General features: G+C 41.8%; 1 long non-coding RNA gene across 1 annotated transcript; it reads right to left on the bottom strand.

The window, feature by feature from the left end:
- Positions 1-863: 863 nt before the first annotated feature.
- LOC147450399 (uncharacterized) lies at positions 864-1,609 on the bottom strand. The gene is made up of 2 exons (XR_015189265.1): positions 1,404-1,609; positions 864-1,272 (listed from the first exon to the last, which is right to left on the bottom strand). It is a non-coding gene; the product is annotated as an uncharacterized LOC147450399 (long non-coding RNA).
- Positions 1,610-6,614: the final 5,005 nt, after the last annotated feature.

Genomic DNA, 6,614 nt, shown 5'->3' with positions numbered 1-6,614 from the left:
GGGGTGGCGATCTTATGCAATGATACAAACATTGGAGATATATGCATAGATGATAGCAGTTGGACAAAGGCCTTCGCGTCGCATCTGCTAAAAATTTCCAGTCACAGTCGTTTTGGGCATATCCTACAGCTAAATTGCTGATGTGCTACAAGAATGACATCACGATGAGAAGCTCATAAAAAAACCTTTGGTGCTTTCGTCAGAACGCCCCTTGTCGACCAAAGCATTGTGAACAAGCAAATTACAGGTCTGCGACATCCCCTCTTGACTAGTCGTCTCTTTCTGAATTATCGTGACATGCCAAGGTCTTGCACAATGTCGCAGGCTTTCAAGCTGCACACAAAGCTGACTGCATCTGAAATGCCAACTAATGTATCCCATTTCCACTTGCATCAGTCCACCAGCTGCTTCCAATTAAGGCCATTCTTGATTCTCATATGTTCAATGTTTTGTGTCAACTCTTGGATGCTAGAAAGTTCAAACATCCAAGGCGAGATGCAAACGTACAGCTCATTATATGACACGGGCCAAAGCTTCCTTGCCACAGCCATGCTTGGCGTTTCCTACAAACAATTGCGCTCTAATTAGAGCTGACATTCTCAACAAGAAGCTCATAACCTTGCCTTCAAGGTGAAAGCATAGGTGATCCTATATACCTCAAGAGAGGCTTTGACTTTGCACTCGTTGAAAAATAGCCCAAAGGTTCTTTGTCATAGTCACCCCGGGCATCAAGGCACTCAAAGAGACAGCATCCTAGAGGGCATGCTCATCAAAAACATCTCGCACTCTAATGAGATTTTTGTCATTTTGTGAACATACAATATCTCGAATACGGCATGGGGACAAAGCACTAGCAAGCAAGACACATTTCTTCACCACAAGCAGATTTAGAAATTTTCTCATGTAGGAAAACGGAGTCTTTTCCAGTGTTTTTCATACAATGAATAACATCATGAGCTTCTGTTCGAGAGGCACCGCATACCTAGCTAGGTACGATTGGGGGTAGGGGACCACCGGCCCCCCCACCGGGCCAGGCATACCGTGCAAACATCGTGCTCCACATCAAGGACCTTTTGTGCTTGTCTTCAAGATCCAAGCATAGGTGATTGCATATGGAGAGAGGCGTTCACTTTGTATTAGTTGAGCAGCCCTGCATGTTCCGCCATCCGTATGTCCATCCTCATCTGACGTGGCCGTGTCCCCGCCTCCATCCGACAAAGCAACTCTTCTCTGATAACATGTTTCTGGCCACAGTCGAAACCTACTACCCGGCTGCAAAAGTCCGAGCAAAAGTCACTCATCTCCACTTGATCATATAAGAGCTCAGAAGGCGAGAAATAATCCCAGGCACACATTATATATAGCCCCAGAATCTGTTCTTGCATTGGAAACAGATTCATTACCTCTGTTGTAGTTGTAGGCCGCTTCAACAGCAATGGCATTCAAATTATGCTCATTCCTCGTGGCAAAGAAAATCTTCTGCATCAACGTCATCTTCCAGCATTTGCCTTTGCCTTTGCACCTGTTTGCAGCTTGAGTGTTCCTTCCTCGTCACTAGATGGCGTGGTTCTCAACGATTCGATGCTCATTGAGTATGCTCTTTGGGCCTACTCACGCAGTTAGCCCCCTTCCCTGTGGGGGTACAATTAGTGTGTATCTCAAAATAGTTAGCCCTCTCTCTTGTGGGGGTACCCTATTTCTGTAGGAATTCTCCATGCTTCCTTATAAGAACACTTGCTAGCCGTCGCTTATACAAGTCATTGAATTGTAGGCCCGTTATTGATGGATCCTGCTAAAATCTCAAGTGTGAAAAGTTTTCCTTTTCAAACTGTTAAGATATAACCAATTGCATAGTCTCTGTTATAATCATGACCAACAACGAGCGTGGTCGTGGGGACATCTATTGGTCCCATGCTAATGAGGCATTGAGAGGAACAACTGATTGGAAGAGGGTGAATTATGAGTATATATGCTAGTGAGTGACAAGTCGATTCAATGTTAAAACAAGGATTACAATATGTCGCACACAATGGCAAAAAGGAGAAGCTCAAAAGCACACAATGAAGTCATAGTAGTAGGAGGAGGTTGCATGTAACACAGAGATATAAGTTACCCCATACACTAATCTACATCTATACATGCTTGGGGTGAAATCCATCCTAGAGAGGGAAAAATACCACCCAAAATCCCATAGTGTACTCATGCACATAATTGCCATGATAACATAATGAATCCCTTCTTATTAAATACCAAGACCTATGTATTGGCATCAATCCATAGGCAAAAATAAGTACCAAGACCTATGTATTGGCATCAATGCATAGGCAAAAATAATCCCATAGTTTGAAACTTTTCACAAGGTAACGCCTTTTGGGAGCATAAACAAGATATTTATGGGTTGGCAAATATGCCAAGCTAATCTCCCTTGCAAAGAGTCTCTCTACATATAATGATAATGCACTTGAAGTGCCACATGCAAGCATGAATTATTGGTTTCTACCCTATACTCATCTTCACCACTAAATCTTTCCTCAATGCATGTGAAAAGATGACTTTGAGCCTGAGAGTCTCATACAAAAAAGCCTAGTTCAAATCAACATAGCATGTGAACTTGATTGCAATTATCTCTAAAACAATGAGCTGCATAGGTGGAGCAAAAGATGTGCTAATTTACTGCTAATGCTTTTCTCCTATGCAAATGCATGAGAATGATCTTAATTTGGCCACCTAAAACATTAAAATTTCCTCTAAGCATCATGAAAATTGACCTTCCTTTTGACATCCAACTAATGCTTGACTAAAGTAGAAATAGTCTCATCAAGACTAATCTATACGGTAGTATGCCTAGATGGTTTGACACAAAGATATGAATCCCATCATATTATAAAATGTGTTACATAAAAGGGGGTTTTACAACAAAAACATCCATAGGCTAGGGGTTTTCTAAATACCCCTTGAACACACGTAATATAGAGGGTTTAAATATAGTGACCCCCATTAATATGCAACTCATTTACATTTATCATCTCAAAATATGCATTTAATAGCGTAAGATTGATAGTTTATGCCTCATTTGGACAAATGATCAAGAAAGCTTGTCACATAAGTACCATATGCAATTCTTGCTTTAAAAAATCAAGTAGTCTTTTTTTTAATGCCATACTCACAATTGTGAGTGGAGGTGTTATATTAGCCCAGAAAGCATGGTATATGCCTTGAGGGGTCATAACACACGCTCCATAGCTACACAATCCCTTGCATGTGAAAGTTTCTTAGATAGTTACATGTTGTGGATTGGTTGATTCCAAAACCAATGGCTTTGATTGCTCAATTCCACTCTTTAGAGTGAGTCTTGTGTTTTCCAATAGAGATTATCACTTCCTTGATTTCTTGAATAATCTCTTTGAAGTTGGCCATCCGAGTGGTCGTTTTTGAAGATACACTAGTTCCTAGACTTCCAAAGTTTTTTGAGATGACAAAAGCAACAAATTTTCATGCAGATTAGGATGGCTTGGTTTTTCCAAATGTTTCCTCCCAATAGTAGGTCGTTCTTGAAGATCAAAACATTCTAGGTATTCTATTTCCATTTGCATAATTTTCCCACGAGGCCTCTCATAGCTGGAGAGTGTTGGAGAAAGTGAAGGGGATCCTCACTAGCCATTTTCACCCTGAGCATCTACCAGAGCCTATCCCTCTGGCTACTATCTTGACCCTGGTAGAAATAGCTCTTCATAGAAACTTCCAAACAAAGATCTTCACCATTGCGGGCCATTGTGGATCCCATTTGTTGCTTGTTATCGACACCCATCTCGATTCTATATAGTGCTTCTACCAATGCTTATTGAGTGGGGAGAATCAATCCGGTTTGAACATAATGTTTTAGTAGATTTTCTTTGTTTGTGGTTTGGTGAAGTTTCTATGCTTGGGCCACTGCTAGGATTTCCAATCAAGCGCCGCCTCACAAATGGGCATGAGCACTTTTCTAAGATCTTCGATTGATTTGTTGATCTGAATCCATTCATTACCATTGAAAGTATATTAGGTAGCCACTTGGTCTGCTTGTTTCTATCCAGTATTGTCTCCGTCCCAAAAGTGGGTCAAGTGTATGAGTCCTTTGCTGTTGAATTTTTTGGCATGGATTTAATAGACCACTTCCCACTTTTGAAAGCGGAGGGGACCAGAGTGTTATGGAGGTTTTTAAATATTTGTTTGCCTCTCTCTATTCTAGTGTCTCTAATTATTTGGTGCATTTTTATATGAGCTCACCTATGTTGCCACCAAGTTTCAAGTTTGCCCATCGAAATGCTAGCATTTTTTCATGGACCTCTACCTCTTTCAACAAGCCCCCTTGGGAGACTAGCTTCACCTTATCAATAATGTCCCATGACATGATGACCCATGCCTTGTCTTCTTTGGCAATTGACAACATAAATTTAGCACACTAGGCTTTGGCATGTATTGTAGGGTCGAGGATCCCACTGTTGCCTTGCTCCTTGGGTCACTCCTATTTAGCCCATTTTTAGGCTATCATGTCTTTTGTATTATGCTTCCAAAGGAGTCTTTTTGCAAGGTTTAGGAATTCCTTCCAATTGACTAGTAGAGGCCCAATGGAGGACTCATAAACAAATTGATCATCTTTTAACCTATTGTGGAATCGAAGGAGCAGGTATTCTGACCTCGGCATCTTGCTCCAAATTTGTCCATGGCCCACTAGACACGTTGTTTGTGACATGTTCCTACCCCTGTTCAGTTTGGTGAAGTTTATATGCTCGGGCCAGTGATAGGCTTTCTACTTAAACTCTACCTCACAAATTGGTATGATAACTTTGCTAAGACCTTTGATGGATTTGTTGATTAGAAGCCATTCATTACCATTGACATTATATTAGGTAGCCATTTCGTATGCTTCTTTCTATATAGTATTGTCTCCGTCCCAAAAGTGGGTCAAGTGTATGAGTCCTTAGTGTTGTTAACTTTTTTGGCATGGATTTAATAGACCACTTTCCACTTTTGAGAGCCAAGGGGAGCAGAATGGAATTTTTGAAATATCTGGTTGCCTCTCCCTATTCTAGTCTCTCTAATGATTTGGTGCATTTTTGTACGAGCTCACCTGTGCTGCCACCCAGTTTCAAGTTTGCCTATTAAAACACTAGCATTTTTTCATGGACCTCTACTTCTTTCTACAAGCCCCCTTGGGAGACTAGCTTCACCCTATCAATCATGTCCCATCTCATGATGGCCCATGCATGGTCTTGTTTAGAAATTGACACCATAAAGTTAGCACATTAGGATTTGGCATGTACTATAGGGTCAAGGATCTCACCACTACCTTGCTCCTTGGGTCTAGCAATAAACTGCTATTTAGCTGTAAGGACATGGGTCCTATGGGCAAGGCCATCGGCACGGCCGGACAGTGTGTACGCTAGGGGGAGGCTATAAGATAGCACACTTGGGTGGAGAGTAGCACACATATTACCACTGCTCTTTCACTGGTATCAGAGCTAGTTCTGGGAGGAGGCTAAAAGCGGTTTGCATGTGCGTGCGACACCCTGCTTCTCTCCCACGTTCCACAGATAGTGACGGCTCCACTGTGCAGCAAAAAGAAGGCAGATACAGTCTTCTGTGCGAGTAGCGCGTGGACAGACAACGATATTCGACCTCGACCGCTCCATCTACGCCCTCCACAATGGGCGACCAAGGCAAACTCGACGACATCGAGGCTCCGAAGGCTTCCGTTGTTGGCGTTGTTGGCCGTACACGTAGGAAGGCCCGCCTAACCCTTGCATGAAGGAGGGTTGAACCCACCCCATGAGGGTAAGAGGCCAACACTTTACCATCAAGCTATTGGCCCTTTTTGTGTATAACGAGGAAAGATAGTCTACTTGTTTTGAAAGGAAAACTAGAAGGAAAGGGAAAGCTTCAAACTTCAAGTAAGTAGCTTCACCCTTCCTTTTCACTTCTTGGACTCCAAAAATTCTTTTTTCCTCAAGGAGATAGCTTCAAAGTGAAGAAAAGACTTCACAAAAACGATGATTTTTTGTGAAGAATCATCAAAGGTGTTCTTACAACGAACAACAAGTGAAGCGCTCAAATTCTCGCAAGGCGAGGTTCGCATGCAACGCAAATCGCGGAGCATACAAAACACAAAGACTTCAATTTCTCAAGGTACAAGTTGTCATTTTTTTTCTCTCTCTTTGCATTAGTATGTGTTTACCATGGCCAATGAGGATATCCCACCTACACACACGTTTGATTTTGAGCACGTGGATCAAAATCAGGGCACCACGGGTGCTGCTGACACTAATATACCTGATGATGATGATGATCTAGGAGATCATGGGCTTGTAGATATGTCTTCTTTCAAGACTTTGGAACATCGCCAAAGCGTAATTGAAAGAAACCTCTCTGCACTCAATGCAAATGTTACCTGTAATGGAATTTGCCTATTCAATTTGAGAGTAGCGGAATTTAATGAGAATACTTTCAAGAAATGATTTTGTGAGCATAGCGGGTAGACATAATTGAAGATAGCAACATAATCATAGCAATTAGTTAACTTGGCATAGACAATACTTTTGCAAGAGAGAGAATTTAGAGAACATGACAACAGTTGA

Source organism: Adiantum capillus-veneris, chromosome 9, assembly GCF_014529385.1.
Source record: "Adiantum capillus-veneris isolate H3 chromosome 9, ASM1452938v2, whole genome shotgun sequence".
Lineage (NCBI taxonomy): Eukaryota > Viridiplantae > Streptophyta > Polypodiopsida > Polypodiales > Pteridaceae > Adiantum > Adiantum capillus-veneris.
Note: the sequence above shows the minus strand (reverse complement) of the source record. Positions and strands in the feature narration are given on the sequence as shown.